The sequence below is a fragment of the Panthera tigris genome, chromosome A1 (genome assembly GCF_018350195.1).
Source record: "Panthera tigris isolate Pti1 chromosome A1, P.tigris_Pti1_mat1.1, whole genome shotgun sequence".
Taxonomy (NCBI): domain Eukaryota; kingdom Metazoa; phylum Chordata; class Mammalia; order Carnivora; family Felidae; genus Panthera; species Panthera tigris.
In genome coordinates this window covers 105,155,978-105,168,723 of record NC_056660.1, presented here as the reverse complement: position 1 = coordinate 105,168,723, position 12,746 = coordinate 105,155,978, and the positions used below count along the sequence as shown (strand labels likewise).

Sequence of the window (12,746 nt, the reverse complement as noted above, 5' to 3'; positions counted from 1 at the left end):
AGTACGTATTTATCTTCAATTTAAATTTGCTTTGTTACAGAAATAAACAATATAGAATCTAAAAAAACTGTAAAGCAGATCAACGAAACCAAGAGTTGGTTTTTTGAAAAAATAAACAAAATTGACAAACCTCTAGCCAGGCTTCTCAAAAAGAAAAGGGAGATGACCCAAATAGATAAAATCATGAATGAAAATGGAATTATTACAACCAATCCCTCAGAGATACAAACAATTATCAGGGAATACTATGAAAAATTATATGCCAACAAATTGGACAACCTGGAAGAAACGGACAAATTCCTAAACACCCACACGCTTCCAAAACTCAATCAGGAGGAAATAGAAAGCTTGAACAGACCCATAACCAGCGAAGAAATTGAATCGGTTATCAAAAATCTCCCAACAAATAAAGTCCAGGACCAGATGGCTTCCCAGGGGAGTTCTACCAGACGTTTAAAGCAGAGATAATACCTATCCTTCTCAAGCTATTCCAAGAAATAGAAAGGGAAGGAAAACTTCCAGACTCATTCTATGAAGCCAGTATTACTTGGATTCCTAAACCAGACAGAGACCCAGTAAAAAAAGAGAACTACAGGCCAATATCCCTGATGAATATGGATGCAAAAATTCTCAATAAGATACTAGCGAATCGAATTCAACGGCATATAAAAAGAATTATTCACCATGATCAAGTGGGATTCATTCCTGGGATGCAGGGCTGGTTCAACATTCGCAAATCGATCAACGTGATACATCACATTAACAAAAAAAAAGAGAAGAACCATATGATCCTGTCAATCGATGCAAAAAAGGCCTTTGACAAAATCCAGCACCCTTTCTTAATAAAAACCCTCGAGAAAGTCGGGATAGAAGGAACATACTTAAACATCATAAAAGTCATTTATGATAAGCCCACAGCTAACATCATCCTCAACGGGGAAAAACTGAGAGCTTTTTCCCTGAGATCAGGAACACGACAGGGATGCCCACTCTCACCGCTGTTGTTTAACATAGTGCTGGAAGTTCTAGCATCAGCAATCAGACAACAAAAGGAAATCAAAGGCATCAAAATTGGCAAAGATGAAGTCAAGCTTTCGCTTTTGCAGATGACATGATATTATACATGGAAAATCCGAAAGACTCCACCAAAAGTCTGCTAGAACTGATACATGAATTCAGCAAAGTTGCAGGATAAAAAATCAATGTACAGAAATCAGTCGCATTCTTATACACTAACAATGAAGCAACAGAAAGACAAATAAAGAAACTGATCCCATTCACAATGGCACCAAGAAGCATAAAATACCTAGGAATAAATCTAACCAAAGATGTAAAAGATCTGTATGCTGAAAACTATAGAAAGCTTATGAAGGTAATTGAAGAAGATATAAAGAAATGGAAAGACATTCCCTGCTCATGGATTGGAAAAATAAATATTGTCAAAATGTTAATACTACCCAAAGCTATCTACACATTCAATGCAATCCCAATCAAAATTGCACCTGCATTCTTCTCGAAACTAGAACAAGCAATCCTAAAATTCATATGGAACCACAAAAGGCTCCGAATAGCCAAAGTAATTTTGAAGAAGAAGACCAAAGCAGGAGGCATCACAATCCCAGACTTTAGCCTCTACTACAAAGCTGTCATCAAGACAGCATGGTATTGGCACAAAAACAGACACATAGACCAATGGAATAGAATAGAAACACCAGAACTAGACCTACAAACGTATGGTCAACGAATCTTTGACAAAGCAGGAAAGAACATCCAATGGAAAAAAGACAGTCTCTTTAACAAATGGTGCTGGGAGAACTGGACAGCAACATGCAGAAGGTTGAAACTAAACCACTTTCTCACACCATTCACAGAAATAAACTCAACATGGATAAAGGACCTGAATGTGAGACAGGAAACCATCAAAACCTTAGAGGAGAAAGCAGGAAAAGACCTCTCTGACCTCAGCCGTAGCAATCTCTTACTCGACACATCCCCAAAGGCAAGGGAATTAAAAGCAAAAGTGAATTACTGGGACCTTATGAAGATAAAATCTTCTGCACAGCAAAGGAAACAACCAACAAAACTAAAAGGCAACCAACGGAATGGGAAAAGATATTTGCAAATGACATATCGGACAAAGGGCTAGTATCCAAAATCTATAAAGAGCTCACCAAACTCCACACCCAAAAAACAAATAACCCAGTGAAGAAATGGGCAGAAAACATGAATAGACACTTCTCTGAAGAAGACATCCGGATGGCCAACAGGCACATGAAAAGATGTTCAATGTCGCTCCTTATCAGGGAAATACAAATCAAAACCACACTCAGATATCACCTCACGCCAGTCAGAGTGGCCAAAATGAACAAATCAGGAGACTATAGATGCTGGAGAGGATGTGGAGAAACGGGAACCCTCTTGCACTCTTGGTGGGAATGCAAATTGGTGCAGCCACTCTGGAAAGCAGTGTGGAGGTTCCTCAGAAAATTAAAAATAGACCTATCCTATGACCCAGCAATAGCACTGCTAGGAATTTATCCAAGGGATACAGGAGTACTGATGCATAGGGGCACTTGTACCCCAATGTTTATAGCAGCACTCTCAACAATAGCCAAATTATGGAAAGAGCCAAAATGTCTATCAACTGATGAATGGATAAAGAAATTGTGGTTTATGTACACAAGGGAATACTATGTGGCAATGAGAAAGAATGAAATACGGCCTTTTGTAGCAACGTGGATGGAACTGGAGAGTGTGATGCTAAGTGAAATAAGCCATACAGAGAAAGATACCATATGGTTTCACTCTTATGTGGATCCTGAGAAACTTAAAAGAAACCCATGGGGGAGGGGAAGGAAAAAAAAAAAAAAGAGGTTAGAGTGGGAGAGAGCCAAAGCATAAGAGACTGTTAAAAACTGAGAACAAACTGAGGGTTGATGGGGGGTGGGAGGGAGGGGAGGGTGGGTGATAGGTACTGAGGAGAGCACCTTTTGGGATGAGCACTGGGTGTTGTATGGAAACCAATTTGACAGTAAATTTCATATATTAAAAAAAATAAAAATAAAAAAATAAATTTGCTTTGTTAAAAATTACACATTCTGGGGTGCCTGGGTGGCTCAATAGGTTGAGTCTCCAACTCCTTATTGTGGCTCAGGTCATAGTCTCACAGTCATGAGATTGAGCTGTATGCAGGGCTCCATTCTAAGTATGGAGCCTGCTTAAGATTCTCCTTTTGTCTCCCTCTGCCTCTCCCCTGCTCGCACTCTTTCAAGGAAAAAAAAAAAAAAAAAAGAGAGAGAGATTCAAAAAACTATATAATTTGTGATAGTAATAGAATAATGGAAGAAAACCATATAACCATTTCAGAAGATGTAGGAAATACATGGCAAAATTCAATATCCAACCATGAACAAATATTCTCAGCAATTTAGAAATAGAACTTCCTCAATCTGACAAATGACATCTTCAAAAACCCCACTAACAACTTCTTAGTTGTGATATATTGCACTCATTCCATTTAAGACTGAGAACAAGGTAATGATATCTATTCTCACCACTTCAATTAAACACTGTAGTGGAACTCCTAGCTAATTCAACAAAAGAAAGAAAAAAAATCCTAAAAATTGTAAAGACAAAGTGTAAGCCATGTCTATTAACTGATGATACATCTGTTTATGTTTAGCCAGATCACAGACTGGTGGGACTAAAATACAACAAGTCTATTTTATTTCTATATGTAAGAAACAAAAAAAAATGGAAAATAAAATTTACAAATACCGTTTGACACAAAGGACATGAAACATGTAAGGACAAAGTTAATAATGTATATGCTAGACATCTATACAGAAATATACAAAACAATGCTATCAGAAACAACAGATCTAAATATATGGATATACCATTTTCATAAACTGTAAGATTCAATACTTTTAACATAACCATTCTTCCCAAAAAGATTAAAAAAAATTTTTTTTAATGTTTATTTATTATTGAGAGAGAGACACAGAGCATGAGCAGGGGAGAGGCTAAGAGATTGAGAGACACAGAATCTGAAGCAGGTTCCAGGCTCTGAGCTGTCAGCACAGAGCCCGACGCAGGGCTTGAACTCAGAAATCACGAGATCATGACCTAAGCCGAAGTCAGACACTTAACCGGCTGAGCCACCCAGGTGCCCTCCAAAAAGATTTTTTAAAAGATTTTTAAGTTTATTTTGAGAGAGAGAGTGAGAAAGGCATACAGAGAGGGGCAGAAAGAAAATCCCAAGCAGGCTCTGTGATGTCAGTGCAGAGCCGGATGAAGGTTTGGGTGTCACAAACAACGAGGTCACAGAGTATGAGATCATGACTTGAGCCAAACCCAAGAGTCAGATGCTTAACCAAACGAGCCACCCAGGCACCCCCCAAAATATTTTTAAGGCTGAAATCCCAAAGCCCCACTAAGATTTTATTTTATTTTATTTTTTTACTATTTAGCAGAAAACACCTAATTCAAAAATTTATGTAAAAATGCAAACGACCTAAAAGAGCCAAAACATTCTTAAAAAAGAAAAACAAATTTGGAAGTCTCTGAAATTATAAAGCTAAGCAATCAATACTAACTAGCATAATAGGAGAAACAAAACTTATCAATGAAATAGCATATAGTCTAGACAAAAACACAATAAATTTTTCAACAATGGCACAAAAATAAATTCAACAGAGAAAAGATAGGTCGTTTCAAAAAATGGTGCAGGAACAAGTGGATACGTACACAGTTGGGTAGCAAGAGGAGAAAACCACAACCTCTGTCGCGCTAATATTAAAAAGTTCCTTTGATACTACTAATAGTCAAAACCTAAGCTACTATAAAGATTCTAGATAAAACAAAGAAGAATATCTTTAAGACCTTGGGATAAGCAAAAGATTTCAGGCCAGTAGATAAAAGCTGTACACGAAAACACAAGAATCTGGATTTCATCAAAATAGTAAATTTCTACACTCTGAAACATAGCATTAAAAAAATTATAAAAATGTAGAGGCAAGTCAAAAACTGGGGGGGAAACCCATAATACAGATGTTAGACAAATCACTTGTATTCAGAATATATTTAGAAACTCCTACAAAAAAAGATAACACAATTTAAATATTGGCAAAAGATTTGAATACATTACAAAAGAAGATATACAAGTGGTCATAAGCACATGAAAAGATACTTACCATAATTAATTATCTACAAGAATAGCTATAATTAAAAATACATAACAAGTGTTGGCAGTAACATGGAAAACTATTAAGTCTCATATATTGATGGTAGTATAAAATGGTAAAACCACTTTGGAAAACTATTTGGCAATTTCTTATAAACGAGACATATAAATACCCCATGAATCAACAAATCCACTCATAATCTCCCAACATGAATAAAAACATAGACATCGACACAGACTTGTCTAAGAATATTCTTGTCAAGCTTATTCATAATAGCCTCACACCAAAAATAACCCAAATGTCCAACAATAAGTACTAAATAAACAAATTATTGTTACTACAAATGTACAGTCATAAACCAAAGTAATATACAGTAAAATGTATGTAGTAAAATACTACACTATGGCAAACTACTAACATATAGAATGACATGGATGAATTCTAAAAATATTATATTGAGGTATGACACAAAAAGAGTACCTTTTAGGTAATAAAAGCCCACCCTGGGCTAGAGGTGAGGGAATGATTATAAAGGAAGTTTCCAGTATGATAAAAATACTTTGTATTCTGATTGAGCTAGGTTTATATACTTACCAAAACTCACAGAACTGTAAACCTAAAATCTACATTTCACTACGTGTGAATTTTACTTCAATAATATTGTTCTAATAAACTGTAAATCTACTTTCAACAACCATCATTTTAAAACTTAAAAAGTATACCCTAGTCAAAATGATATAGCAAAAAATCTTCACGCATGTTAGACTTCGAGAGATTAAATGGATCCCAAGCAAGTTCATCAGCTCACTGATTACAACAAAAGGAGTCAAAAGTTACCTTTAAGATGAACCATGTGTTAAAGTTGTTTTTAAAAGGCACTTAAATTCATCTATATATCTTTCTGTAAAAAACAAAGAACCCAACCCTAATTCAGGATGAGCACAGAACACCTGCAAAATGAATGGACAGACTGGTGACCCAAATTTTTCATCACCACCTAGCACCCTCCCTCCTCTCCATTCACTTCTGTGGTTGCTGAAGTGTAAGCTCACAGAATCCTAGTACTATAAGGCAACTCACAGGTCATTAAGCCAAACCCCTCATTTTACAGGAGTACACAGAGATTCAGAGAGGTCAGTGAGTATAATAGGTGACTGGTAAAGCAATGAAAAGACCAAAGTGATCTGCTATTTCGTCCCACAAGTAAAATCAACACTAAAAGACTGCCTATTACTATTAAGAATTAATTTAAAACTCCATGGAAAAAAACAAAGCTCTATTACAACTGTACTTTAAACTTAGGCAAAACACTAAAAATCTTTTCCTCGGCTTTTACCTGAAATAAAAAATTTCATGAATGATAAATGGGTAACAAAGGTTTTTGCAAAGTATCCAACATTTTACAAGAAACCGACCTTACCCTGTTTCTTTTTTTAAACAGGAGTCATTGGATTTGATACCTCACTTCCCAGTAAAGTATCTTGCCAATTTTTGTCGTAACGCATTAATCAACGATTACCTTAGCTTTTGCTGATACGAAACATAAAAATGAAAAACCCATAATTAACCAATGTGCATGTGCATGTGCATGTGCACGGTAAGGAGCAATTTTTGATTAGGACCACATTTACTAATCCATCTTTGTAGAAAGTGGAATTATCAGATACAGCTATTATGAAACTATTATGAACATTCAGAACAAATGAATTCAACACGAGTTATATAGAACCTTCAAAACTAAAGTACACAGAGACAAAAAACCCCACAAAACTACAGGCAGGAAGGGAGGAGCAGTACTTAACTATCTTTTGAACACGCACTCTGGATGTCTTACTACCAATTATGCCACAAAACAGACATTTCTTAAACCACACATGGCTCTTAGAAGTTCTCATCACAAGGGAAATAACATGTTTTTCTTCTTTTTCCCTTCTATCTGTACGAGATGATAGATGTTAACTAAACTTATTGTGGCAACTAATTCACAATACCATGTAAGTCCACTCATTATGCTGTAAGATCTAAACTTCTTCAGTACTGTATTGTCATTACATCTCAAACTCTAAGAAAATAAAAACTACACATGGCTCAGTTTAGCACTACATGACTCTTCTTACCTGCTAGCAGGGACTAAATGTTGTTCATTAATGTGAAAAGTATTTTAATATTTAGAAACACCAACAAACCTGTCCAAGTCCAGTTAATTTCTTCTGAACTATTACACTTTCTTTTGTTGTAACTAGTGCTCTTCCTTGGATAAAAACTGCACAAGAAATCTTATTGTCCAAAATGATGTTAAAATATCAGTCAACAAATGATCATCCTCAGTGCCTCAGGTACGAGTAAGACTGAACAAAATCAAATTTTGACCCAAGTTTTCTATTAAAATGAACTGCTTTCAAAGAGGAGCTTCAAAGTAATTCGATGTAAAATACAAACTAATTCAACTATGAGGTAGAAAAACAATCCCATATAAAATTTGAAGGGTAATGGACTCAGTTAAAATAAAAGTTAATTTAACAAGGTGACACTGTGATGGGTTAATTTTATGTATCAACTTGCCTAGCCCTGGTGCCCAGACATGAGATCAAACATTATATTCTGAACGTTTCTGTGAGGGTATTTTTATTTCATTATTGTTTTTAAAGTTTATTTATTTTGAGGCAGAAAGACAGTGTGAGCCGGGGAGGGGCAGAGAGGGGGAGAGAATCTCAAGCAGGATCCATTCAGTCAACATGCAGCCAGATACGGGGCTTGACCTCACCAACTGTGAGATCATGACCTAAGCCAAACCAAGAGTGAGATGCTTAACCAACTGAGCTATGAGGCAGCCCTGTGTGAGGGTGTTTTTAGAGGAGATTTACATTTAATTGGTGGGATGTAAATAAAGCAGTTTGTCCACCATAACGTGGGTGGGTCTCATTCCATCAGCTGAAGGCCTGAATGGAACAAAAACAAACCTCTCCGTAGCAAGAGGGAGTTCTGCAGGAGACAGCCTTCAGACATCAACTGAGAACACCTTGTCTCTGGGTCTCCAGACTGCTGACCTACCCTGCAGGTCTTAGATTTCCCAGCCTCCATTATTACGTGAATCAAGTCCTTCAAATACGTCTTTCTAGACACACACAGACACAAACACACCTTATTGGTTCTGTTTCTCTGGACACCCCAACTACAAAAGTATTACAAGGTAAATATACAGAAATCCATCATATTTCCATATACCAGCAAGAAACAGTAAGAAACTAAATCTTACAATAGCACAAAAACCAGGAAATACTAAAAAATATCCTCAAAATCTGTGTACTAAAACTTTAAGAACTAGAGAGAGATAAAGCATATTTGTGAAATGAGAGCCCTAACAGTTGTTAATTCTCCCCAAGCTGATCTCTATACTGAACCCAAGTTCATCTAAATTCCAGCAAGACAGTTTTCAAAAATTGACAAGATAATTCTAAAATATATATGGAAAGGCAAGAGAACTAGAATAGCCAAGACAATTTTGAAAAAGGGCAAAGTAGAAGGAGCTATAATGCCCAACTTCAGGCATTACTATAAACCACAGTACCAAGATAGTATGGTGTTAGATTAAGGGCAAATCTGCAGACAATGTACCAGGAGAGAGTCCAGAAACAGACCGACACATGTAGGGTCAATTAATTATTTTCCAGATTTACTGAGATATAACTAACATATAACATCATGTAAGATACACAACGTGATGGGGGCGCCTGGGTGGCTCAGTCAGTTTAGCATCGCAGTCTTCATTTCAGCTCAGGTCATGATCTCACAGGTTGTGTGTGGGATCGAGCCCACGTCAGGCACTGTGCAGACAGTGCAGAGTGTGCTGCGGATTCCCTCCCTCTCCCTTCCCCTGCTCACACTCTCTCCAAAAAAATAAACCATTAAAAAGACACATAATGTAACGTGCTGATACACATACATATTGCAAAATGTTTACCAGCATAAGGTTAATATATTCTTTACCCCACAGAATTTCCATTTGTGCTGTTGTTTTATGGTAAGAACATTCAAGATCTACTCTCAGGAACTTTCGAGTATACAATACTAATTATAGTCTGCATGTTGTATGTTAGATCCTCAGAACTTACTCTGCTTGTAACTTTAAGTCTGACCAACTTCCTCATCACTTCCTTTGCTCATCAACCCCTGGTAGCAACTTTTCTACAATCTGTTTCTAGGAGTTTGGCTTTTTTAGATTCCACATATGAGTGAGATTATACAGTATTTGCTTTTTCTAACTTATTTCACTTGGCATAATGCCCTCAAGGTTCATCTATGTTGTTGCAAATGGCAACGTCTCCTTTTAAGGCTAGATAATACTCCATTGTGTGTGTGAGAATGTGTGTTATTTTTTTCATGCATTCATTCACTGATGAACACTTAGGTTGTTCCCAAGGCTTAGCTATTGTGAATAATGCTGCAATGAACACAAGAATGGCAACATCTCTAACAAATAGTAATTTCACTTCCTCTGAATAAATATCAAGGAAGTGGGACTGCTGGATGATATGGTAGTTCTATTTTCTGAGGAACCTCCATCCTGCTTTCCACAGTGGCCATACCAATTTTCACTGCCAACAGTGCAACGGGTTCCCTTTTCTCTACATCCTCACCAGCACTTACGGTCTCTTGTCTTTTTGAAAATAACCATTCTAACAGGTGTGAGGTGATAATTCATTGTGGTTTTGATTTGCATTTCCCTGATTATTAGTGATGTTGAGCTCCTTTTCATGAACTTGTTGTCTTCTTTGGAGAAACGTCTGTTCAGGTACTTTGCCCATTTTTAGTTTTTATTATTTTTTTAATATTTATGTATTTTGGGGAGAGACAGAGTGAGCAGGGGAGGGTCAGAGAGAGAGGGAGACACAGAACCCAGGTTCTGAGCTGTCAGCACAGAGCCCGACACAGGGGTCAAACCACAAACTGCAAGATCATGACCTAAGCCGAAGTCAGACACTTAACCAAATGAGCCACTGGGGCGCCTTGCCCATTTTAAAATCAGATTGTTTGGTTTGTTGCTATTGAACTTGTATTGGTTTGATGTAAGTTCTTTCTCTATTTTGGATATTAACCCCTTATCAGATACATGATTTGCAAATATTTTCTCCCATCCTGTAGGTTGTCTTTTCATTTTGCTGATTGTTTCTTGTGCAGTTCAGAAGTTGTTGCTTTTTGTTTGATGTTTGCTTTTGTCATTTTGTTGATTTTTGCTTTTGTTCTTGTGCTTTTCCTGTTGTATCCAAAACATCACTAGCAAGACAAATGTTAAGGGGCTTTTTCCCTATACTTTCTTCTAGGAATTTCATGGTTTTAGGTCTTAAATTTAAGTCCTAAATCCATTTTGAGTTAATTTTTATGAGTGATTTAAGATACAGTTCCAATTTCTTTTGCATGTGAATATCCAGTTCCCATTTAAGAGCCTACTGTTTTTGCACTGAGTATTCTTAGCTCCCTTGTCAAATACTACATGACTCTATACACATAAGTTTATTTCTGGGCTCTCAATTCTATTCCACAGGTCTATGTACCTTTTTATGTTGCTACAATACCATTTTGATTACTACAGCTTTGAAATATAGTTTGAAATCTGGAAATGTGATGCCTCCAGCTTTTTTTTCTCTCAAGACTGTTGGACTCTTCAGGGTATTTTATGGTTCCATGGTAATTTTTCCCATTTCTGTGAAAAATGCCATTAGATTTTGACAGGAATTACATTGAATTAATATTGAAGGAAACTAACTGGCCATCAATAGACGAATGGACAAGGAGAATGTGGTATGTATACATAATGGAACATTACACAGCCATAAATAAGAATGAGATTGTGTCATTTGAGACAACATACATGGACCTAGGCAGGATTACGCTATGTGATCTAAGTTACACTGACAAACACAAAAAAACCATGATTACACTAAGTGGAATCTAAAATAACCAAAAAAAAAAACCAAAAAACAAAAAACAAAAAACAAAACCCTACCTAAACTCCAGATGAATAAACAAACAAAAAGCAGAATTCAGACCTATAAATACTGGTAACAAACTGATGGTTGCCAGAGGGAAGGCAGATGGGGAGTTGGGCAAAGTGGGTGAAGAGGAGAGGAAGATACAAGCTTCCGATTATGGAAGGAATAAGTCAGAATGGGAATAAAAGGCACAGCACAATACTCAATATATTGTAATAGCGATGTAATGACACAGATGGTAGTTACCCCTGTGAAAATATTATAATGTAACAACTTGTCAAATCACTAAGTTGTGTATCTAGAACTATGTAACATTGTGGGTCAGTGGGTCAAGTACCCTCAAAAAAAAAAATAAATTAAAAAAAAGGTTCAAAATTTCTAACTAATAAAAATCTCCAGAAAGTTGTTAGCCACCGAACAGACGAAAATGAAGTTTGTGACCAAACATCCTTTGTTTACCGTGGATGAAATGATCAATATATATAATATGAATCATCTATATACTCTACTGTATCTGTGGAAATTTCATAAAATAAAGGTTTTGTTGATGTACTGAGGAAGAGACAAATCAAAAGGTCAAAATAACGAAAAAGTAATAAACTTAGGAATGAGAAAGTAAACTATTTAACATTTACTGTTCAAAATTCATCTAATATGTTTAGAAAACACACCAGAATTTTACAGCAATAAACCACCTACTTCTGTATACTGACCAATCAGTTTATCCAAAGCCACCTTGTGTTAACATTCTGAGGAACGATTTTGAGAATACAATGGGGCAATAATGGACCCAAAAGGATCCAATATCCATTTTGGTTACTGTTCTAGGAAATACATTCTAATACCCTGGTTTACCAATACACAATACTTTGTGTGCCTGTTAACACTGGTCAAATTTGCTGTATTCTGTTGTCATTATTAAGTCAAGTAGAGAAAGATATGTGAACCAACACGGAATCTTCTGACTAGGACTGAGTGCTATATTACCACTGTAACTGATCACTTTAAATATTAAACTTGAAGAGTCAAGACATAGAGCCCTAATTCTGCAGTAGACAATTTCAGAATGAAATTCAAGTATTTTTAATCATTAAAGACTGGCAAAATTGAAATGCCACTAAGTAAGTCAAAGAGAAAACCCAAATGAAAAATTATTTACAACTACTTGCCAGATTCACATTTGAGCCACTTGTGGTTTGTTAAGTCATGTTTTTACTAAACTGAAAACACAATGTTATATTGAAGTCTAATAAAACCTCATAATACAACTGTTACAGAACTGCCTTTTACAGCTTCTTCAAACATTTCACTGATCTGGAAAGCTGTAATTTGAAAGAAATTAGCAATAAAAGGAAAGAACTATGGAGCTTATTTCTAAGTTACAACTCATTGCTTGGTGATGACAGGAATGAATAGTTACATAATAGACTAAACAAAAAATTGCCAATCAATGATAATCTGATTTTACTAATACAGAAAGCACTTTCTGTCACTTAGAATCCATGTGAAAAATGTTACGATTACTTCCAATATTTAGTTTTACCTATATACAGAAGGCTTCATTTCAGCA

General features: G+C 36.1%; 1 protein-coding gene across 2 annotated transcripts in view; it reads right to left on the bottom strand.

The window, feature by feature from the left end:
- The window catches only part of SLC12A2 (solute carrier family 12 member 2), a 109,756-nt gene that overhangs the window by 62,059 nt on the left and 34,951 nt on the right, over positions 1-12,746 (bottom strand). The gene's annotated exons all lie outside the window — the stretch shown is intronic.